The 25,181-nt window shown below is 36.8% G+C and overlaps 1 pseudogene; it reads right to left on the minus strand.

The window, feature by feature from the left end:
- The window catches only part of LOC117031544 (WD repeat domain phosphoinositide-interacting protein 3-like), a 53,627-nt pseudogene extending 29,353 nt beyond the window's left edge, over positions 1–24,274 (minus strand).
- Between the last annotated feature and the right edge of the window lie 907 nt (positions 24,275–25,181).

Raw genomic sequence — 25,181 nt, forward strand, 5'->3', positions numbered from 1 at the left:
AGAAATGTAATCTCTGCCTCTATTTACCAACAATTCTAGACTGTGAAATAGGATCATGAATGGGTGGTATTCAGCAGTCTGTCTCATCACATCTGTTTTGTTTTCTTAAGATCAGATCTCCTGCATCTAAAACGGGGTGTGTGTGTGTGTGTGTGTGTGTGTGTGTGTGTAACGTGAGTTAATAATCTCAAAATTCAAAGTCTTGATTATTTCCTTGGATTGGCTAGGCCATTTCCGAACTGAGACTATTCAGAAAGTAACTCATTCTTTTACTAAGTGAGAGAGAAAAAAAAAACAAAAATGAAACTATGGTGTGAATCTGGGCTTTAATTGAGGGACAAAGGCAGAATTAACTTCATAAAGAAAGTTAGAACAGGCAATAGAAGAAAGGGGAAAATTATTTTTTCTATATCTCTGATAAGTCCCACTTACCTTTGCCTTAACATTTAAAAACATATGTAATCTTTGATTTTAAATTTAGTATGAGCCTGACTTACCCTCAAGTGATTCTACATTCAGAATAATTAAAAGAAACAAATCAACACGTATCATCTCCACTAATCGAAAGACTTTTTAATGTATAGTAATAAAATGCAAAGGTAAAAGGCAGATTTAATCAAGTAAAAATCATAGGTGTAGGATAAAGTGTCTTGTTTTTAATTTCAGTGCCTGTTAATTAGATGCTCAACTCTTTGTTTCTGTGTTGCTTGAGCTATGTGATATGAAGATACAGCGCCACCAATCACAGCTGATAATTCACCCAGTACAGTGTCTCTAGCATACTTAAGATACCAATTTTCAAAACTGTCTGTGCCTTGAAATCTATTTGTGGTATAAAACTAGCTCAAAAAATATTATCACATTTATGAGAAGAAAATATTTATTGCCAGTATCAATTTCAAAATATTTCTTGGGTTTTAAGATTTAGCTAAAATGATACCAAGAATATTTTCTATGTCATATGTAAAATCTATGTTTATATTTTATTTTAACGTTTGTAAAATGCTGACTCTGCTGAAGATAGAGAAAAGTAAGTATATCTAAAGTATACAGGAAAGAAGTAAATTAGGTACTATGGCTGCGATTGTTAATTTTATGTGTCAAGTTGACTGGGCCAAAGAGTACCTATATATGTAGTCAAACATTATTCTGGATGTTTTAGTGAGGGTGTTTTGGAAGAGTGACATTTAAATTGAAAGCTTGAATAAAGCAGATTGCCTTTCCTCATATAGATAGACCTCACCCAGTCCACTGAAGGCCTGAATGGAACTAAAAGTCTTGCGTTCCTCTGAATGACAGAAAATTCTTGCCTCACATTCTTCAAGCTGGGACATCAGCTTTTTTCATGCCTTCAAACTCAAATTGAAAAATTGGCTATTTTGGGGTCTTGAGCCTGTCAGCATTTGGACAGGAACTACACCACTGGGTCTCTGGTTCTCAGACCTTTGGACTTGAACTGGAACTAAACTATCCACTCTCCTGGAACTTCGGCTTGCCAACTCACCCTGCAGACCTTGAGGTTTGTCCACTTCCATAACTGTAAGAGCCAATTGCCTTATAATAAATCTCTTTATAGTATTATAAATAGATTTACCAAAGAAATTTTACCAAATGCACCAAAGAAAATTGTGAAGCTGCATTTGACAATAGGAGGGATTCTCCCATGACACACCTCTGTATACTCTGTGTATCCATTTTGACCCCAGTGAAATAATAATTATAATTTGTATGACAGTAGTGTCCCCTTATCTGCAGGGTATACATTCCGAGAGCCCGGAAACCTCGGATAGTACTGAACCCTCTATATAATATGTTTTTTTCCCCTATACATACATAAACTTTATGGCTTCTCTTTCGCATATCTGAACTGTCAGCATCACTACTCTTGTGCTTTGGGGCCATTATGAAGTAAAGTAAGGGTTGCCTGAACACAAACACTGCGATACTACGACAGTCAATCTGATAACTAAGATGGCTACTAAGTGACTAACAGATAGGTAGTGTATACAGACTGTATATGCTGGACAAAGGGATGAGTCATGTCCCAGGCAGGATGGAGCTACGGACCTGGACAGCACAAGATTTCATCCCACTACTCAGAAGGGTACACAATTTAAAATTTATGAGTTGTTTATTTCTGGAATTTTCCATTTACTACTTTCAGACCACAGTTTACGACAGGGAACTGAAACCGGGGAATGACAAACTGCAGATAAGGGGAGACTATTGTACTTTCCTTTCCGTCAGGATTAACAAGTGTGAAGTTTCTGATCCTCAAAGAATAACATGGGGGAAATAATCCTATTAAGAATGACCACTCTGATAAACACATAAAGGCACAAGCATCAGGTTTGTGTTTAAAGCAAGAAGTTAAATCATACAAAAATAATTATAAAATTGCCTTTTAATAATAGACTCCAAAGGTATTTTAACTTTCATCATATATCATTATAGACATGTAGTGGGCTCATCTTCTGCCTGGCTTATGCTAATTTCTTCTTTTCTAGACATAGCGCCTGATATACAAGTTTTAGCTCTGACTGGCAATATTGTTTTATGTATTATTCTGTCTCTCTCCCCACTCCCCATTGATCAAGGGATAAACAACTGATCTGAGCTTCCTTATTTTTGTTTTCATCCAAGAGTCTGAATCTTGGAATGAATTAAAACAGAGACTATGTGCAGTAAGCAGCATCTGACATGGCTCTCAAAGATCCTCCCTTCTGGTATTTATGTCGTTGTGTAATCCCTTTCTCTTGAATGTAGGCTGGATCTAGTGACTTGCTTCTAATGAACAGAATCAGGCAAAGGTGATAGAGTGATGAGATGCCATTTGATGATTAGGTTTCAAGAAACTATGACTTCTGTCTTGCTGGTACTATCGCCGTCTCGCTTGCACACTTCAATAAAGCAAACTATTATGTTAGAGAGGAGGTCCATGTGGCAAGGAACTGAGGGTTGCCTCTGGCTGACAGCCAGCAAGAACAGAATACTTCAGTCCAACAACTCACAAGACACTGGAAACTGCCAACAATCACCAGAGTGAGCTTCAAAGCAGATTTTTCCTTACTCAAGCATTGAGATGACTGCAGATTCCTGAAGCAGAGGTCCTACCATGTTTCTCCGAAAATAAGACCTAGCCAGACGATCAGCTCTAATGTGTCTTTTGGAGGAAACATTAATATAAGACTCAGTCTTATTTTACTATAATATAAGACCGGGTCTTATCTAACATAATATAAGAATAGTCTGATATTAATGTTTGGTCCAAAAGACACATTAGAGCTGATTGTCTGGCTAGGTCTTATTTTTGGGGAAACATGGTAGTTAAGAAATCCATGCCTGGATTTCTGACACACAGAAATTGTGAGAAATAAATGTTCTTGTTTTAAGCCTCTAAATTTGGGGGGTATTTGTTATGTAGCAATAGTTAACTACTACATACTCCTTTAGAAACGAGACACAGAGGTAGCAGCACTCTGCAGTAGTTCTTGATCTCATACTGTTGGGGTCCTCAAGGAGTCTCTCGCTCTACTTCAAGAGTCTGAACTTTTCAACTTTCTTTTCACTCTTTAAGATATCCCACCATCTTTCCAATGGATGCATTAAACCAGACAGATTCAATTTTTATTGATTACAATCTGAACAGCCTTTAGCTCCCATTGTTTTAGTTATGTGTTACACTTTTATTTTTATTATTTCTATTCCTGTAATTTTAAAAATGATTCAATAAAATTGATTATTTTCCATTTTATTACTCCATGAGCACCTAATTTGATCTTAGCAAGAAACCAAACTTGTGCCAACATAGCTATAAATAATTTTTAAAAGAAACCTACAAATGTAATTCATAGATTCTAGACCTTTATCTTCTATTTTGGTAATATAACATTTTTTTAAAAAATTGGAATCCTATTCCTATCTGTGATTGCTGGTGACATTCTATATGTTATAGCCAGATGTCACTACTAGAGCAATACACGATGTTATTCAGAATGTGGAAAATAATGTCCAGAGTAGCCATCAATTAGAAAGAGGATTTTCCATTATTTTGATATCAGAGCCATAAAAGAATAGCTATAGAACTACGCAACATCACTTAAGAAACCAAAGATTATAAATTAGTGATTAAAAATATTCAAAAACAAACAAAAACAAGAAAAGTCAAGTAGGTAATCCAGATCTCATGGTTCCTAGTGTCGTGTTTTATCTATGTTCCTCTTCAAATTTCTATCCTGATTTTATCAAGTGGCACTAAAATATTGTTTAGAACTGTTTTTCACTTGGGGAAATTAAATAAAAATTATAGCCTACTAACATTCAAATCATTTTTGTCTCGCTTAATCGTTGGCTCTCTTCTCAAGAGCTTGGCTACTACACTTAATATAAGGTTCCTACCATTATGCACTATGTCTATTGATTAAAAAAAATAAATTAACCTGGGAACTATCTCTTTTACTTCATTCCATTCCTAGGAAGAGGTAATTTTGTTGAGAGGGCATTAAGTTCTTCACTAGACTACAGTGACAGAGGATAGAGCTTTGCAGTTAAGGAGGGAAAGCATTTAGCCTCTGAGCTGAGTCATGGAAGGTTCTATTCCATATTTATGCATATGGAGGTTGCATTAAGTCATGGCCCACAAGAGAATAGGTTTCTCCTGTATCCATACCCTCAGCCCCATTGAAATACAAGTTGCATAGAGAGGACAGCCTATGGGAAAGAAGAAAACTTAAGACTGCCTAGTCTCAGCCCAAGAGGTCAACAGAGTTCTGCACTCTCTGTTCTACCTCACGACAACTTAGGCTCCATAATGGGGGGCTTTGAGGAAACAGCCCCAGGAAATAACAAAGTATTCCTTCACATAGTCTTGTTATCTATTCATATATTGCTCTCTTCGAAATTTTGGTAATAGGCAGCCATAAAAATTTGAGTGCCTATTTCTCTGTGACATCCTAAAAGACAAATAATTTATATTTGATGTATTTCTGTGGAACAGGTGAGACTATCCTTTAAACTAAGGGGGAAAAAATGTGGAGATACAAAGTACCAAAATAAAAACAAAGTATTATTGTGTTTTTACTTGACTCTAAATCCTAGGAGCTAGTCCATAGTCAACATTGGCCTAGACCCAAAGAACTGCATCGGGAAAAGAACTGTATACAATAACTGTATCTTCTGAACAAGAACTATATAGGGAAACACTTCTTTTCCTACTGCAATATTTGATCATCCTTTTCCAGTTTAGTGCCTTTTTGGCATCATCACAACCCTCCAACCAATTTGACAAGTGCCTGCTTTGAACATTATGAGAGGTGAGAAAAGTAAACTTGTACTTCAAGTTTAACCATTAAATTTTTAAAGATACTTGCTTGGAGAGTTTTGTTTGTATTTTTAGCTTGTGAGCTCTCAGCATTTTATAGTATTCAATTTTATATCTTGTGTCCTTCTAGAGTTACTCCTACATGTGCAGAATCAATATAGCAAGAAAAAAAAGTTAAAATGATAGAAATATATGCAATAAACTAAGAAAAAGGTAAAGGCAAGATCTTCCCAAAAAAAGAAAGACGGAGAGCTATTACTTTCAATAGATAGGAAGTAAAAGATGATTTAAAAAAAAAAAAGTTCTGGAACTGTGCTTTATATCTTTGAGTGGTTTTGATTTCTGGACACTAATACTTGAATTTTGAGTCAAAAAATCTCCTCTAATGCTGAATAAATCCATCCTTAACACAGAGAAAAAAAAAATCCTTATATCAATCTCTATTTTATATTATTTGGGGCAGGCTACCTGCTGAAACAAATAATTTCAACACTTCAGTGGATTAGTAAAATAGAATTCTATATTTTCACTCAAAGTCTCATAGGATGGAGGTAAGGGTGGGTGTACCACTCTACAGTCTCTGAGAAACCAGGCTCCTCCTGTTGTGTAACTGCACTGCTCCTTGGGCCTTGGAGGCCTCAGCTGAATGTTCTTTGACTGGCAGATAAGTGAAAAGAGATAAGGACACAGGGAGGATCACACTGAAAGCTTTTATGAGCCAGCCCTGGATGTGGCACACATTCACTCATATCCTGAGGATCAGACTTCAGTAGTTGAAGAACACGCCAGGAAATATAGTCTGATTATGAGCCCAGAGGGCAAAAATGAGTTTTCATGAACACATACTCTCTGCCACTCTTTTGCTTATTGTGACTCACGCATTCATATTCATTTCCAAGATTATGAAAAACTCACTTCAAAATTGCCACCCTTAGATAGAGGTTTGTGATTTTCAGATTAATGTATTTGTACTAGGATATTTTTGTCTCTTTTCTTCCGCTCTATCTCCAGCCAAGTTCTGAAGAACCCAATTATTACTAAATCTTAGTAATACCATGGTTTGGGGGTGAGGGCACCCAGACCCCAGAGTATGCATTCCAGCATATCTGCAGTACATCAATAAAGGTAAATAAAAATGGGAATCACTAGTATATAAAATTATACTATCTCCTTGCAAAAATTCAATTGCTAAGAAGGAAACAACACAGTGCTTCCATTATCAGAATTGCTAATGAGCAAAGGGATAACTACAATCAGCGGGTAAGAAGACTGGCACCAGGAAACTGTTATTTCCACAATCTGAAACTTAGGAGTAAGGAAATCCACTTATAAAAGGCTTTGATCTAGCAGTTAAAACATGAGTAGTAAATAGTAAAAGAAAGTAAGGAAGACATTCAAACTGAGCATACGTTAGTTTTATACACGGTCAAGGAGAAATGGATCAAATTACAAAGCACATTGAAGTGTTAAAATCTCCTGTCCTTTTCAAAAGGGTATTGGGAGATGCCAAAGTAAAAAAAAAAATAAATGCATTTCTAGAGTTGGTATAGTCAGATTTCATTCTATAGATAATAAATTAAAGATGCAAGGCATATTTCTGCTGTAACTGGAATAGAAAAGGTTTCTGACGTGAAGGGAATTCAAGGAAAATCAGTGTTTGGGAGAGGAGTATATACAAATGCTTGCACTGAGTCCAGTGGTACACATTTGGAAAGCAGAAGGAATTCCATCTCCAGTTCATAAATTTCCAGTTCATAAGTCTATTCTCCAGCAGGGACAAATGTGAACTCAAAAAGAAATCTTCCCTGGGAGGGAGAAACCAAGATCTAAGGAATTCAGGAGTTGGGACCTGATGCTGAAGCTATTGCTAGCAATGTAAATGTCAGCAAGTGGCTAAGGAATATAGTGGTTCTTCTGGGGATGGAAAACTTCAGAGAGAAGCAAGAATTTGGGACAGTACAACATGCAAGGCCATGAATAATACTAGTCCTTGTTGTAATTCTGAAATTCTCAGCTCACGAGAAAGTGGAAATTCTACCCCTTAGTCAGAGACACCACCCAATGAAACACTGGGATTCCAAGAACATTGGTCAAAAGGGAAAATATGAATTAAGATCAAGTACGAAATATGGCATAAAAAAGAAAATGTGGCATTAATAAAGAGAAAAATGTGGCATTAATAAAGAGAAATCTTTGAATAATACACACACACAAGATAAAGATATTTTAACAAACCTCTCCTAATTTATGTATACAGGGGAGTGTTTTCTGTTATTATTTTCTTCTCTTTTGTTTTATTGTTCCCTTCAGAATATAATAAGCTGAGTGTCACAATTATCTCTGAGTAAGAGATTTCTCACATATGGGGGTTAAGTTCATAAGCACTAGACTCTGGAAAGGATAAATAAACCAACAAAGTGTTCTCTCTTAAACTTTTTTATTTTTCCTTTTCAGTTCTTCTACCAGTTATTACAAGGTCTTTGAAGTTGTATTTATTTATAATAGAATGTGGGTCTGTCTTGTAACATCTTTTGTGTTTTAGGGACATTATTTTTGCTTAGAAAATGTTTTGTTTATGGGAATATGCTTAGATTTTAGGGGCTGCCAATGTTACATGGGTTCTGAGTATTTGTGGATGAAGGGTGGGGCTGGTGTTGTGATGCTTTTACATGTCTTGGGGTCCCTCGGAAACTTTACAGAAATGTGGAAGAGTTTTCAGTTGGAAGAAGTCCTTATGGGGGTGCTAAAAAGCTCTACTACATCCAATGAAGGGACATAGGCTTTAATCAGGATACTACTGATGAAGAAGAAACCCCCATTTCTCTACCAAGGAACTTAAGTGAGTTTTCCTTTGACTGAGACTTGGTAAAGCAAGAAGAAAATGCAGGAGAGAACGTGCTTTTAGACATAATATAGGACAGCAATTTACCTGTAAAAAGGGAGACAAGCTTTTATTGCAGCTACTGAATCTCCCTGTGGTAAAAAGAGGTTTATGTAATAATAACATGAAGAGTTAATATTGCTAAAATGAACAGGTTTGGTGGCGAATTTGGGGCACTTTAAATTAATGGCCTTGTGTTATTTGGGCTCTGCTGTTAGGTGACATATTTTGTATAAGCTTATCTAGGGAATAGATAGGAAAAGGGGACATAGGAACCTGGATAATTTATCTTAATATATAGTGTACCCTTAGGTTCACTCAATCACCTCCTTTACTGACCCATTTTAGAGGCTTATGGGGACAACACCAGAAAGGATTTTCATGATGACGTAAGGGATGATCTGCCAATATAATTGGTCCCTGCTACACTATCAACTCTGTGGAAATCAAAATTAAGAAATTTTAATTATGTTGACACACTTTAGTTACAAACAATGTAGGTTAAATCGTATTTATGGACATAAATACGTGAAGAATACAAATGCTCTGTTGAAAATTTCTTTCTCTACAAGACAAGAAATTGAAGGAATGAGAATATATATTTCTTGTAACCACAGGAATATAAATGAAGATGCTAGTCAAACAGAAAATGGCTTTTTGAAAGATGAAATTGTGCATGCTTTGCTTCTTGTCAATGTTGATTAAGAGACCTTTTCTATATTTATCAATAATTAGTACAACAAAATAAGACTTTCTGAAAAGGATGACTACATATCTTCTAAATGTCAGTGTTTAAACACTTCATTTTGTCAGACATGTCTGTGATAAGCAGTCATATTTGTTCATTTAAATTATATGTTTGTATTAAAACTTGAATTTCCTCTCTCACCCTGTAAGTGATCTTGTCAATTGTGCTTTCATTAATTTGTTAGTATTTAGTCTGTGGTGAAATCTTGTTTTAGACTGAGACAATTTTGGTCTTCTACAGCATTCATTTTTTTTTTTTAAGTCAGTTTCCCTCTGTCTGATTTGATCCCAGCACAATATAAAGTCTAATTTATTTAGTTACTCCCTGAGAGCTGAAGTCTTACTTGTTTTGCCCTCATCACTGCATTCCATTGCCTTGCATAAATTAGGTCCTCAGATTTTCAAACCATGTGACTACATATGACTTGTTAAAAATCAGTAATGGTGCCACATGAAGTTGGAAAGAGGTGTTTTCTGATAATCCACTAATCTGTTTCCTCTCCTAAGTGGTTCAGTGATGTCTCCAGCTGACCACTGAAGTTAAGCTCATAAGATTAATAAAAGGAAGAATCAAAACTAGGGGTAAGTTGACCTCTGAAGGCTGCTTAGGCTTCCTTATGTACGCCATTGTCACCAGTTTCCTAAGAATGAGTTAGGATCAAGGATACACGCTGGGCCACAGTGTTAGAGCCACAGGATTCCATATCTTTGTAGTATCTCTTTTCCTTCCACAAAGTTGAAGGCATAAGAATGCCAGGTTTCCCTATTCTGAGAGGGCCTGGGTGGGTGACCTACTCGTAGGCACTGGTGGTCAGGGGGAAGATAGATACTCGCCTCTCCAGTCATTATGGCCAATAATTTCTAGATGGCTTATGTTTATCTTTATCCTGTATTTAACCCTAGACTTATCTTCTTTTATCAAACAGAAAAGTTTCCCTGCATTACCATTTGTGTTGGAGGTCATTTAGGCTTACAGTAGGAATCATCCAAAAAGATCCATCCCAACTCACCAAACATTGGAGTATGTGGAAAAAACTTTACAGTAATAGGCACAGCCACCCAAAGTATTACTTCTGTCAAGGAAAGGCCCCTGAATCACTCATTCAGAATTAACCAGGTCTTCCCTTGAAGCATACTGCCAAGCTGATGTCTCAATATCATATTTATTTTAGTCAATATACTCATATCCTACTTACTATACATGACACTGTTCTAAGAGCTTTGCAAATATTAACACATTAAATTCTAATTTTATTTTATTTTATTTTTTTTGCTATTATTACTCCCAATGTGAAGATGATGGAATTGAAGTTCAGAGACATCAGGTAATTTTTTTAAGATCACAAAGCTTATAACTGGCAGGCCATGTGACTCCAGCACCTGTGCTCCTAACCACTAAGCTCTGCTCCATCACACTTATCTTACAGGGACTTGTGTTGCAGTATCAACACTCAGGCAATTGTCCCTGAATTTTCTGATTTTTTTTTTTTGAAGAAAAATAAGTGACAAATCCTCCCCACTTCTCAGAAATTATAGGTTTAACTAAAATACAGGAAATTATTCTGTTATTAGTTATGTTGTTTTTCACTTAATGGAATAATAATAGTAGATTGGTGCAAAAGTAATTGCGGTTTAAAATGTTAAAAATAAGTGCAAAAACTGCGTTTACTTTTGCACCAACCTAATAGAAGTAATAACAACCAAAGTATATTGAGACTTATGATACCCTTGGGCTAATATTCTATTATCTAAGAATATTTTACTATATTCTTACATATTGTAAGCTATACAGCATAAAAAGTGTTCTGAACCCAATTCCACCACATGGGGAGATTTTCCCCTGCACCAACCAGCAATTCTCTTGGATTGCTTGGATACTGCCCAGGATACTGCCTGGGTACCCTACAATCCACCTCAATTCGGACGCTTTCTGGAGATAGCATCAGATTCCATAGATTAAGGGCTCAGTCCTACAAGACTGTCTCTTGTAGCCCTTCAGATGTCGATCATAAGTCCAGGTTATTACCTGACTGGCTATCAATCCGAGGTTTCCACTACCCCTGGACTTTGATTAAGTGGCTCACAAAACTCAGAGAAACAGTTTACTTACTATATGACTGATTTATTATAAAAAGATGTAACTCAGGGTCAGCCAGACTGAATTGATGCACAGGGCAAAGTATGGCGAATGGGAGAGGAGTTTCCACGTCCTTTCCAAGGGCACCACTCTCCTCCAATCAACAGGTGTTCACCAGTCTAGAAGATCTCCAAACCCTATCCTTTTGGGTTTCTATGGAGGATTCATTACACAGGCACAATTGATCAAATTATTGGCCTTTGGTTATTGAACTCAGTCTCCAATGCCTCTTTCTTTCCTGGAAGTGGTGGCGGTGAAGGGGCGGGAGGGGAGATACTAAAAGTTCCAAGGCTCTAATCACATAGTTGGAGACTTCCAGAAGACATCTCATTAACATAATAAAAGACACCTTTATGGCTTTTATCACTTTGGAAGTTTCAAGAGTTTTAGGAGCCCAGTGACAGAAATGGAGATGAAGACCAATATTTCTTACTATCAATCACAATATCACACAGTATATCTTGTAATTCTCACAATCACCTGCAAGATTAGTATTATTACTCCATTTTACAGACAAAACTTGAACTTAGCTCAAGCTCTATATAATGTATATATGGTACCAATATGCTATAGCGCCTCACATAAGACAAACATTAAGTAGGAAGTCCAACTATCAGGGATTCTAATTTAGTTCATTTGGGGTAGTCCAGGTTATCAAAAATTTTGTTCTTCAACACAGCCCCAGTGTAATATTTTGCATATAGTAAGTACATGCCCTATAAATAGTCATTAGATAAAATAATAAGCATATTTTAAAATTCTAGTAGTGAAACCCAAATACTTTCTTTAACTGAAGATTGGAAGGATGTTATTGTTTTTAATAAGTGGCCAGCTTTCAGATGGATAGACAAAGAACAGCAAGAAGGTGAGAGGGACCTGCCTAAGTGATTGCATCACCCCAAAGCACCCAATAAATCAATCAAGTGATATATTCCTCAGCAGGACCACATTCATAGCTACACGAATAACAGTCCTAAAGTGTTCTAAAATGTTATTCTTGGATATGTTATCAGTTAGTATAGTTATGGGTGATGGGCTAATTAGACAGAAGACCTGAAATTCTAGTGTTAGAAAGCCTGATTTCTCATTTAAGTCCCACCACCTGCCTGTAAGATCCTAAATTTCTAATCTTCTTTCAGGCTCAGATTCTTCATTTGCAAAAGTGGATTAATGTCTACTTCACATGGTTCCTGAAATGATCAGATGAGACATTCAGTATTAATCATTTTCTCATGGATAAAGATTACACATATCAAACATTTTTTCAGTATATCTTATGTCCTCTGGCCCTCTCTAGCCTTCCACTGGTCTCTCTTCTTCTCCATAACTTCCTGTTTATGCCACTATTAAGAATATTTTTCTCCCTATTGATGTGAATGCTTCCCTATCTCCTAACTCCCCAAAGGTCAGGAAATGGCTTTACTCAGTTCTGTATGCCCAAGACATAACCCGTTATCTGGTACATAAGGGTGTTTAATAAATGTTTGATGAAAGAACCAATAGAAATCAAGAAACCATAATTATGTGAAAATAAATTTTAGCAAGCCCAATTCAGTGGAAGAAAATTGTCAGACTATGCAAAACTATATGGGAAGTAGAAACTCCAAGCCTTGATTTAATTTTCCTGATGTTTAACATTGACTATTGTTTTGAAGGTAAGATTTTAGCAGCTGTCATATCAGACCCTGAATTCATTCAAGTCTCATTTATCAGGTGTGATAAAACTCCAGATTTAAGACCTTCACTAATTAACCAAGTATGTCTTCAATTTCAGTCCCTGTTACCTACAAATATTTGAATTAGCATTTACTATTTATTTTAAGTTATCACTGCTATTCATGGGCCTTTGAACTCAATTAGAAATGCATTTCATTTCCTTCCAGTTTAACCAAAGGAGAAGCACTGACTCTCATCAGAAGAGAGGTATTTCAGATCAAACATTCTGTAACTGGAATTGGCATTAATGTAAATTCCTTCCTATATGACTTTTACCGCCCAATAAACATTTACCATCTACTGCCTCTGACCTTCCACCATTACCTTCCACAATGAGGCCAAATTATTGCATTAGTCTTTTTATATTCAAAATAAGTGGGATTTCTCACTCTTGCTTTATATCCCATTCCTTGAATATCATATACTACCCAAGTTAGCTTTGTAATAATGAAGAATTGAATTATAATCCTAGACCCTACCTAATTTAGAAAGCTTTGCTTTGTTTTCAGCTATATTCTAGATTAATTGTTGAACTTCAGTGTGCCTTCAAGTTATCTGGAGATCACATTAAAATGCAGATTCTGATTCAGTAGGTCTGTGATGGGGTCTGAGATTCTGCATTTTTTAACAGGTTCCTAGATAATTGTTGATGATATCCTGGGGACCACATTTTTAGTAGTAAGGTTCTGGGTAATTTCAATTCTTAGAACTTGTATAATTCTTAGAACTTGCTCCTCTGAATTCCTGGATTCTTTATCATCTTACTACAGCCATTCATTTATTCCCTAGACTCATACTTAAGAATATTTCTCAGGTAGACCTTGGGCCATCTAGTCAACTACAGCTTGTATTGTTTGTTGCAGCTCCATAGTTACCAGCTAGAGCTCCCACCTCTGTCAGTCTTATAAAAACCAGCTGCAAGTAGAGTCCCTAAAACCAGGAGGTAGACCTTCAGTAATAGTAAATGCTGAAACAAATCAATTAGCTTGTGGCACAGATTCTCTGTTTCTTTTGACGCAAGATACATAATTTTTACAAATATTCCCTGACTCCTTGAAAAAATGTGCAAGTCTTTAAACTTATTAACTATATATACTATTCAAATTATTTATGCATTTCTCACTTCAATTGTATTTCTAACAAAAATGTATGCTTTGCTTTCAAATATATTTATATATTCACATTTTTCATGTCTATCACTTTAATTGTTTTTAGTCATTTTTTAATTTAATGCTTATTTTATGTATTTTTATATTTTGCTATTTAAAATATTTTTTTAAATGAACCACTTGACATTGTGTTTATCTTTTTTATATGGGTATTGGAATTATTATAGTCTGAAAGATTTATGAGGGAGTGATCTCCCTAAAAGGCTAAGATATTATCAGAATCTGTTATCTTTGGAACAGACAGTTCCTAAAATAAAGGACAAGGAAGATAATAGGAAATCATGAATTATTAAGGCAAAACTTAGTTAAGAGGCATAACTCCCATTGGCTATCTCCCTGAGTCTTGCTCTCTTGAATCTAAACTTCTAATATAAATACGGCTTAATACTTTTCTACAATCTAACAATTTACACATTATTTGCTATATTCCCTTTTATCATTACTAAAGTTTCACCTTTAATAAGTCCTTATTTAAAAACTTTAGTTTGGTTTCAGATATACAATGGGGAATTAACAATGAGGAAATGATAAAGCACCAGATGCTTGAAGTTTGGTTGAAGCGAATACAGACTTGGTGGACCTCAAGGTCAGAGACCCCAAATTTCAAGAGCACATTCATTTCTACAGCAAGTGCTGGAACCACTCATAGAGATAACCTAGAAACATAGGGAGAAGAAAAAGAACATCTTCTTCATTTTCTAATTCTCTATAGAACGCTAATACAAGTTTCCCACATTGCACATGAAGTGTATTTCTGTGAGCCATAACTTGTGAATGAATAGGGAACTATTTAAACATGGTCTGGCAACAATAGTGGGTGAACATTGTTCAAAAGAGCTTAATCCCCAACAATAAGTATATTTGAAAAATCTCATTTTTAAAAGCATCAGATGGTCTATGTTTTTCACTATCTCAATCTTTCTATAACAATTGACCCTGCTGTTCTTTTATTAAAAAAAAAAACACATTTTTTTATTAGTTTCAGGTGCACAAAAAAGTGTAATACTTAGACATTTATCATTTATATCCCTCACACAGCGACAACCCCCCTCTCCCATCCACTACCCCTCTGACATTGCACACAGCCATTACATTTCCACTGTCTCTATTCCTAATGCTGTATTCCGCTTCTTGCAACTACATATATATGTGTATATATATATATATATATATATATATATATATATATATATATAAAATTGTAGTTGGCATTCAATTCATTACTATTCAGCTTCAGCTTCAGGTGTACAGTGCAGTGATCAGGCATCTACATCATCCCTGAGGTGGGCTCCCTAATGAGACAAGTGTCCATTTATACAATGGAGTATTACGCAGCCATAAAAAAGAATGAAATCTTACCATTTGCAACAATATGGATGGACCTAGAGAACATTATGTTAAGTGAAATAAGTCAGACAGTGAAAGAAAAATACCATATTATCTCACTTATATGTGGAATCTAAAGAAAAGAACAAATGAATGAACTAATCAGAAACAGTCTCAGAGACATAGAGAAACGGAAAAACGGAGGGTTGCTAGATGGGAGGTGGGGTGGGGATAAGGGGGAAGGTGAGGGGATTAGAAAGCACAGTCGGTAACCACAAGATGGCCCCAGGGATATGAAAGTCAATTTGGGGAATGTAATCAATAATGTTGTAAAGATTTTGTAAGGTATTCAACCCTGCTGTTTTTAATGCTGATTTTTATAGTTACATTTCCTGAAAACTTTAAAAAACAAATATGGAGGTTTAAACAGCGTGAGTAGTATACTGAGGTGAATTTTCCCCAATAAACAAAAATCACACATGGAAAAACAACTTTGTAGTACTGTGGGAAGGGATCAAAACGAATTCCTTCCCACCACCAGAATCTGCCTTATGTATAATATCCACTGGAATGCTGACCTTTACAACAAGATGTTAAATTATTAGCATTACCATAGCAATGGGAGCTGAAAATAAGCTGCCTGAACAAATCCACCTTCTGCACAAAGAAAGCAGCTATCACAGGTAGGGTGCAGGGACTTGTAATATCAACATTTATGAAATATTTACTATGTGTCAGGAATTTTAAAAATATATTTATTGAACTTATTGAAAGAACATAGGATTAAGAATCAGAAAACTTGTGCTGAAGATCCGAATCTGCCTTGTTAAAACTGTGTGATGCTGGGAAATGTATTTAACCTCCCAATTTTGGATTTCTTAGGTGTAAAACAGGAGTAAAAACAGTAACCTCATATAATAGTTGTGAAGATGACTTAAGTGAACATGGGAAAAGTTGTTTGTAAAGTTTTTATATAACTATTTCTGTTGTAAAGTATAAACTGCTAATTAAATATTTTTGTTTTTATGAATGTTAGCATAAGTATTTTAAAAAAATGCCAATCACTTTAGGAGTTTGGCTGCAAAAACAAGATGGCAGTTGTTAGAAATTAAGATGGAATTTGGAAGGTATTTGCAAAAATGTAAGAATGTCTGAATCCTCTTCCGCAAATCACAGCTCATCACTGAAAATTCTATAGGAGGTAGACAGGAGGAAAAAAGCCAATGGGAAACACATATTATTTTATCATTACTTGGATAAGTACCTAATTACTCTTAATGCAAAACTTTGGTAGAGCTGAATTGGAGGTCAGCAGTTCTTTCCTTGTATTTGGCCAATTTCATTATGGGACTATTACCACCAGCCATATGATACAGAGACCTGACCAGGATACTTAGGTGGTTTTGTAGAGAAAAATGAGAAGTGACAGAGTTTTTCCCAAGAGCACCAATGAAGGGAAGACGTGAAAGAGAACTAGTGCTGATTCCTGGTATTTATGACACAGATTTCCTGCCCATTAGCAAATGTGGACGAATCCATGGCCCAGAATTTGATGAATGAGAATAGCAATTTCTTTTTCATGGGAAGATACGAGAGCTAGGATACACACGGAGGAAAAGAAAGGGAAATCTCCGCTGCCTATGGCTGTTAGTATCCCTAGACCACCCCTCTTGGGAGCTAACCAGCCTATCTCTGATTGGCCATTTATACCTACTGGGTCCTTTGGATAAATTCACCTAGAATGATTCCACGCTGATGCACCCCACAGAGGAAATTAGGTTAGCCTGTGTGCCACTTATGTGATTGCCTCTTGGCTACAAATCTGTTCTTCATCAACTGAATTGTGGAGTGGAGCTGGGCTCTTCAATTATTTCTTCTTTGCTATATGGGATGATGCCAAGCTTTGTCAGTAGAGATTTCTGGAGAGACGATCAATGGAGGGAAAGGGGGTCCTTTTTTCTGATTTTAGCGTGCTCCACTCCGTAGACTCCTACAGTATGTGTGTCTTCTTCAGTGCCTGGTTTCTGCAGTGCACACAACTTCTTCAGTCCGTGCTACTACATCACGCATAACTTTTCCAGCATCCAGTTCCTGCATCACTGTGGTTTCTCCAGCAACAGGATTCTGCAGCCCAGATGTCTTCTCTGACACCTTGCTTCCGCAGTACACAATAGCTAATAATACCTGCCACCAACGACTTTCTCCAGCACCTTTTCTAGTGGTTTGGCGGTGGAATGCCGCTGGCAAGATACTTCTCAGTAAGTAGTTTTTCCAGCTCTACTCGTATATAGGGTAAATTTCCAGCAACTTGTGCTGGTGCAGCAGCACAGCAATGTCTCCGCCATCCAGAGGGTCATGACCATGACCGCTTTAACAAGAGCTGGATCTCAGCCGTAGTGTTGACAGATGGGGGCGTGGTCTTTCTTAGATGCTCTATCATACACCTAGTGGTAGTGAATGCTCCTCATATCTGTCATCCCTACATTCTATTGGGTTCTCTTTACTTCTTACTAGCTACTCCCTTATTACTCCAATCCCCTCTTATTGCTAATATTCTTCTATTAAACTTATTAAAATCACTGTGTGGTTTCTATCTCCTGACTGGACTGACTGATACAGCCAGGGTGGGTAGGCTAGGAACTCCTCCAGAGAGAGGAGGGAACTAGTATTTGCTGAGCATCTACTCTACACGAGACCCCTGTGCTGAGTGTTCCATCTTCATTGTCTCATTTCACCTTCACAGCAACTCTTTGTTACAGGATGCTATTGCTGGCATCATTTTACAACTGAGGCTCAAGAAAATAAGTGACTTGTCAAAGTCTCTCAGCTATTGAGTCACAGAGTTTGGGAATTAACTTCTTATTTATCTGGGTTAAAGCCCATGGACCCCATACAGCCAGGAAGTTTCCAAAATTCCCTCGAAATATTCTTTAGGTTTACTTCCCTAGTTAGCACTAAATAATATCCTAGAGACTTATTTATGGAATAATGCCCCTCCTAGTTCTCATTGAAATGGAAACTATATTCCCTAGTGACAAGACAAAATTGGTCTTTAGTAAAGTTTAGGCTCCCTTTACCACTAACCTTCACCACCCTCCCTTGGTATGTCCACAAAGACCCATTAGGAACAATGTGGATTGAGCTAACCTGCAGAGCTACCACTACTGTTTCCTTTCTTAACTGATCTTCTTTTCAACTCCAATTGATTTTTCAAAATTTTCAGTTTCTGCTTGATTCCCTGTTTTCTTTCCTTTATAACATCACAAGCTACTTTATATGCTTTGGCCCAGTGGGGTGATTTCTCCAGTAAAATAACTTGCTTCCTTTCTCTAGTTCTAAAATCATCAGAGGAAACTAGTAGCATGAAAGGGAATTGTGAAATGTATTTTGAGGATCATAAATTACTCATTGGAAAGAAAATGATGGACATGTTTTTCTATTCTCTGAATATATTATAGGGTTTTTCAAGACCCTGTTCAAATGCTTTCGCCTATAAAGTTTCCCTTAAATATCCCAAACGTGGTTGGATGGTCCCTAATTTATAACTTCTTCACATAGCCTTTCTCACCAACTAGTATGGGACCTTTATGGAAACGGTTCAGTTTGAAATGCTGGATTAGATTGTTCCCATTACTCCCTAGGAAGCTGCTATAAACCTCATATCTATCCAGGTGCAACGGTCCCGGGAATAATGGCTTCTCCTTCCCATTTACTTTCCAAATTACAAGTGAGTGATTTTCATCTGCACATTTTAAATTTGAACCATATGGGGAAGAGCATTCCAGAAAGTGAATTTGCTGCTTGTCCTCTGTTGTCATTAATAAAGGGCACAATTTGAAGAAGGTAGTAGTGATGCATACTTGATAGAGGACAATTTAATCCAGCCACATAGACCAGACACAGTAAATAGAATATAACTTATCCTTTGCTTTGCAACATCTCCCCCTTACACCATACTTAACCCATAGCTTTTTGCAAACACATAGGTGCCTTATCATCCAGGGTTTCAGAAATATCAGCTCTGTCCCCAGTTATTGATGCAACCTCGTGGAATCCTTGTTCCAACAGTTCTTCAAATTTCCCATTCTTATTTCTCATATTGAAGACAGCCAGGATCTTTCAAGACCCAGGGTTTCTGACACTCTCTCTAGTCAGTGGCACATGTCCAGGAGTCTCCCAGAGCTCTGAGTGTGGCACACACACTGAAACCTGCCCCTACAGAACTGTAGACACTTCTTGGTCCACTGTAGTCGATTCACTGAGCTCCCTCAGCATCTAGTGAGTGGAACCACAGATGACACTCCCTAGATTAATTCTGCAAGCATACTGGACACTGATACATGCTTTCACAGTGATGCAAACATGCCCAACACATGCCCTGAACACCATGAATCATCCCAAAAGGCTAAACATACACACTCCCCATCCAGTGCTAGAGATTGACCGGTCTCATCCCTAACAAAGACAAAGGGACATAGATCCCCCTTTCACGATACTGGACACACCGCGGCTTTGCTCATCCCATGCTGCAGACTCTAAGTCTCCTCCACAAATGAGTTCTTGAGATCCCCTCTGCATTTGATACATTTGGACCTTCCCATTCCACAACTACCTCCTTCAGGGCTGCAGGAACACTGGCCCTGAACCTGCTACTTGTGCAAACTCACCAGCCTCCCTTCTAGAGAGTTTCATCCTATGCTGTCCGTGTACTGTCTCCCTCCACTAGGATTTATCAGCCATGCTTGTTCAGGTGACAATATACCCAGACCTATCTAGGGAATGGCTCAGAATCAGTCTAAGAGAGTCACAGAAACCCCCTACATTTTCCCCAGACGTTGACCTAGAGGAGTTATGAGGCCTAGTTCTGGCCAAAGAGATGTATGGAAAGTGAGCTAGGAAATACCCCCAGCATTTTCCTCCCTGAAACAAAAAGAGTACAAGAAGAAGATAAGACCCCTTTGCCCTTTCTTCCTTCCAGCTCTGAACACTGAACACAATGGCTGGACACTCTGTGAGCTTGTTAAAATGAATGAAAGTTCTCGTGGAGATACCACATCCATTCTAACTGATTTAATCAATTTTTAAAATAATTTGCAACAATTGGTTGTAGGTGGTCAACAGAAGAATCAAACTCAAAATAATTCTTCAGAGTTCTCTCTGAAAGAAACCAGTTAGTTAGAACTAGATTGAGATGGAATTTAACTTAAATAAGTACAGAAAGCATGAGGAAGACTAGTCACTTGGATTATTTTCGATCGTAAAACAGCCAAACATGGCCCTAAATAAATCACAGGAATCTGTGGCTTTTTTGTTTTCATCACTAACATATATTTAATTTTACAAAGAAATAGTCAGGGTGTCTGCATTTTAGCTGTCTCTTGCTCTCTCTTTTCATATTGCCGTCAGAAAGCTCTAAAAATTAGTGGAGGAGGATAGGAGGTAGCTATCAGGGCACAGATAGATACTAAAATAAAATTTCATTTCTGAACTCATCAAAGCTAAAAAATATTTGAGAAATAAAAAGATACAAATTCAAATGTCAAGAGCTTTTTAAAAAACGTAACCTGTTTCATTTCCCAGCTTTTGAGTTAGAGCTAATAGTTTATGAAGTCACAGAAAACCAAGAAATCTTAAAAGATCTTAGTATCATCTGTGAAGGCTGTCGATCAAACTAGTTAGTGATGATATCAACTCTCAGACTTTAGGGATGGTTTCTTTCCACTACCCTGCTATAGCTACATGAATAAATTCAAACACAACAGCCCATGAAAGTATTGATTTATAGTTTGTTCCTATTTCAAAAGAAAATTTCACAGTATCATTTTCCCAAGGTACTGAGCTGAAGAGCATTTCATGTTGCCAGGTCATTATCCTGTCTCCAATTCTGTCATTTTTCTGTTCAAAATCTCATGAATTTTGCAGGTGTTCTTTGTAGATCTGTTCCATGGAACTGGACAGCTCTCACTCAGTTAGCAGGTTTGTTTTTGAATACACAGTGATAGCCAGGAAGAGAAGCAAAAACAGAACTCTTAACTTCTGCCATCTTTCTCTGTATTTGTAGCTGTGTTCATGTCTTCTCTTCGTAATTCCAAAGCCATGAGGTTAGGAGGAAGGAGGAGAGAGCGGAGAATAACAGAATGCTACAAAAAAGCACTGCAATTATCTTAAACTTTCCATATGCAGGTCTTTATGAACTGCTATGGCTTAAAATAAATTCTTTTTTGATTTTGCTATAATAATTTACAGCTTCAAGATGATCCAATTGGTGGATAACTGTTGCTATAGTCATAGATATATGCAACAAGAAACAAGCACAGAAATACATTTGCATTAATAATATCAATCTCAGAGTTCCTAAAGCAGACAAGCATTTCCTTGACAAATATCCGCAGAGATAACCTTCATTCCAAGTACTAACTCCAAGACCCCTAGGGAAGGATTCCTACCTAGATGAGAAAGAATGGGAAGTAATGTAGAGCTATTGCCATCTAGTGGTTAATAACAGAAACATCAGGCGCCTTCTCTCAGCTCCAACAGTAATAAATTTGTTTACAAAGGCATAAATATTTTGCAATTTTATTTCACTGCTCCGTGCATGTATGGTTGTATTAAAATTTTTTTAAAGAATTCCTGGATGTTTATTTTTATATGAGAATAATTCAAACTTCTAACAATATAGAAATTTTCATTTATTCATCTAAGATTTATTAGTATAGACAAGCTGTGGGCTAGGGATATAGGAATGTATCATCCTCAGAGTCCCTATTTCATGTTGTGGTTCCAAAGCTATGGCCACTTACTCTGGATCTCATGTGTACGACCCATGTGTATGACCCAGGGGCGGCATTCTTGCATATTTTTTTGGTTCTCTCTCTCTCTCTCTCTCTCTCTATATATATATATATATATATATATATATATATAATATTTTTGTCACCCTCTGTATGTGTGTGTGTGTATATATATATTACATTTTTGTCACCCTCTGTGTGTGTGTGTGTATACAAGAATGTATACACATTTTAAGAAAGGAAAAAACTGTATTACAATTGTAATGCTCAATATATACTGATAACAAAAGATGAATACAAGTCACATTTGACTTTTGCAATTACAAGAGGTGCTCAAAGTGATTACCATCAGTGTAATTTTAATACAGTTTCTTCCTTTCTTAAAATATGTATATATTTTTTGGCATCCTCTGTATATGTGTATATATATATATATATATGTATATATATATATCTCACATATATACATATAGTATGTATGTACAGTGTTATATATATTAGGTATTATACACACTACAAACCATTTACCAAAATAGACATTATATAAAGAATATAATAAAAATAAACTAGGAATTTTTATATGTTTAGATTATATTTATTAATATAGTAAAAATCAGTATTCAAGAACTCACTAGATTAACATTTTTAGCATTGTGATATGATGGGATATGCTTGATCATTTAAAAAAATTTTTGGCTTAATGCTTTATATCACAGAAATTAAAGGTATAATAATGTTCATTTTATTTTGATTCTTGGCTTTGCCGACTGTGTGAGCTGCAAAATATTTCTCAAAAGATCTGTGGATCCACCTTGATCACGGACTTGCAGCCTCAGAACTCTGAGAAAATATATTTCTGTTGTCTAAAAAATAAAAACAGAAAACATTAAAAAAAAAAAAAAGATCTGTGGATCCAACAGAGAAGGTGCATCATTGGCTGCACTTTCTGAATCATATTAATTTCTTAGTCCCATTCACAACATTTCTTGTTTACTCATATACTTTAATAAATTCTCCTTTTCCCTGATGTCAAAGCAGTTTTTTTTGGAATGAGTCAAAAGAAATCTTCTTTTTAATATTTTAATCAAATGGTTTCAAAAATCACTGAAACTCTTTATTTGGAAAATCTTAAATAGGTCAGAGAATTCTCTTGCAATTTTTTTTAGTATAAGATATGAGAAGTTTATGTCTGAGACGTATCATTTTTTACTATAATGATGTAAACATTTCCAAATATCTATTTTTCAACATTCTTTCTCCTTAGCAGGATTAAAAATGAAATAAAACAAAACAAAAAAACAATTACTTTCTCACTCGTTACAGTGTCACCTTTACCTTGAAAGGAGACAATAAATGTCTTTATCTTTTTTGAGGATCTCTGTTAGGTGGCATTTTATTGACAGCTACTTGTCATCACAAAAAAGGTCAGCAAATTTGGGGCACTTGTCATTTAGTGGGGAAAAAAAAACTGTTTTAGATTCTTTGCCAAAGATAACAAGGGAACTATGTTGCAGAAAACAAGAATAAAAACAATACATAAACCAGATTTATATGGTCACAACTTATGCCATTACAAATTTCAGTATTATAGAGATTCTACTCTTTATGATACCAAATTCATAAAAGCACACACCAAACATATGTGAACTGCACCATGGATGCTGCAGTGTGCTGGAACGGATGTGTGAGCGTGCAGCTGTCAACCCCTTTGAATTGTGGAATTTATATTCTCTCCTCAGGGAACAACTTATATCTTAAGTGATACATGAACCAAGTAGGACTACCACTGCCAATCATGCACTATATATTATTAAAGCATGCTTCCTTTTTAGCCTGGTAGATAACAATGAATACAAATAAAATTTGTAACATTTTTCTTCCCACACATCACTTTGGAGACTCTTGCCAGGGAGTGGGGGGCAGGGGGGCTTTGAAACATTTTTGGGGTTTGATACTCCATCCTCAGCCCTGAGGGACAAGGAACTCTCAGGGGCCTTAACGTTGGTGGCAGTGCCAAAGTAGAAGCTGTTTCCTCTGGGGAAGTAGCTGCACTTGGGCCAGGCCTAAGTATGGTTGGGCATTTCCTCAAAGACCAAAGCGCGCCGGTGGAGAGCTGGTTGATAGGTCATGCTCCTCAGGAGCTAGTTTCAAATCTTCTTGAGCCAGTGGAAGCTTCTGTTGGTTCATGATTGGTTCAGGGGAACACTGCCCCTCCCCAGAGCAGCTCCACTTAGAGAGGAGGCAGTCCTTAGAGGTCTGCTCCAGACGTCCCTGGGTGGCACTTAGACTTTCCTCAGTGGACTTCCCTCCTCTGTTAGGGATCAATGGTGTTAGACATTTGGTCTGGAAGGAGAATCTTTGCTGGCCTCAGACTCCTGGGCCTGCTGAGCTGCAGGTTCTGTGGAAGAATTGGAAAGAGGCTGGCAACTCAGGAGCAGCGCGAGTCTGACAGATCCAGGGCTCCGGAAGAGCAAGAATTAGAGAGCACTGGAGCCCTAATGTCTAATTGTGCCATCCTGGTGCACCAGCAGGACTCGGGGGAGAAGGTTTGGGGCATCACAGCTGGTAGTGGAGGCAAGAGTTGGATACCAGGGCTTTTGTCTGAGTTTGGAAATAAAGCCCAGTCCTCAGATTCTGATGAGGATCCAGGCCAGATTTTATTTCATCTGCTCCTAGCCTGGTGGACTAAAGCCAGAAAGATTATCTGGATCTCAGCAGCTTTAGTTGATAAAGGACTATAGTTAAATCCCATCTCTGTTTCTAGTAGAGCTTTCCTGGAACTAAAGCAAGCAGAAACATTTCATTTAGGTTTGGGTTTAAAAAAAAAAAAGTCTATAGAATCAAATATTGGACAATAACCTTGTTTATAATAAAAGATATGGCTGTTGATTTAAATTATTAATCTATCCCCACAAAAGCATGGCATATTTGTTTCCTTTCAGTGTGAAGGTGACTAAAATGGCATGCTTTGATTTTTAATATCTTTGTTTATATGAAAAATAGAAATTGGAGAATCTTGATACAGAATGGAAAATGCATGTCACATATATTGCCACTTCTCCATTCTAAGCCCGTGGCAGCCATTGCTATAGAA

Source organism: Rhinolophus ferrumequinum, chromosome 12, assembly GCF_004115265.2.
Source record: "Rhinolophus ferrumequinum isolate MPI-CBG mRhiFer1 chromosome 12, mRhiFer1_v1.p, whole genome shotgun sequence".
Classification (NCBI taxonomy): Eukaryota; Metazoa; Chordata; class Mammalia; order Chiroptera; family Rhinolophidae; genus Rhinolophus; species Rhinolophus ferrumequinum.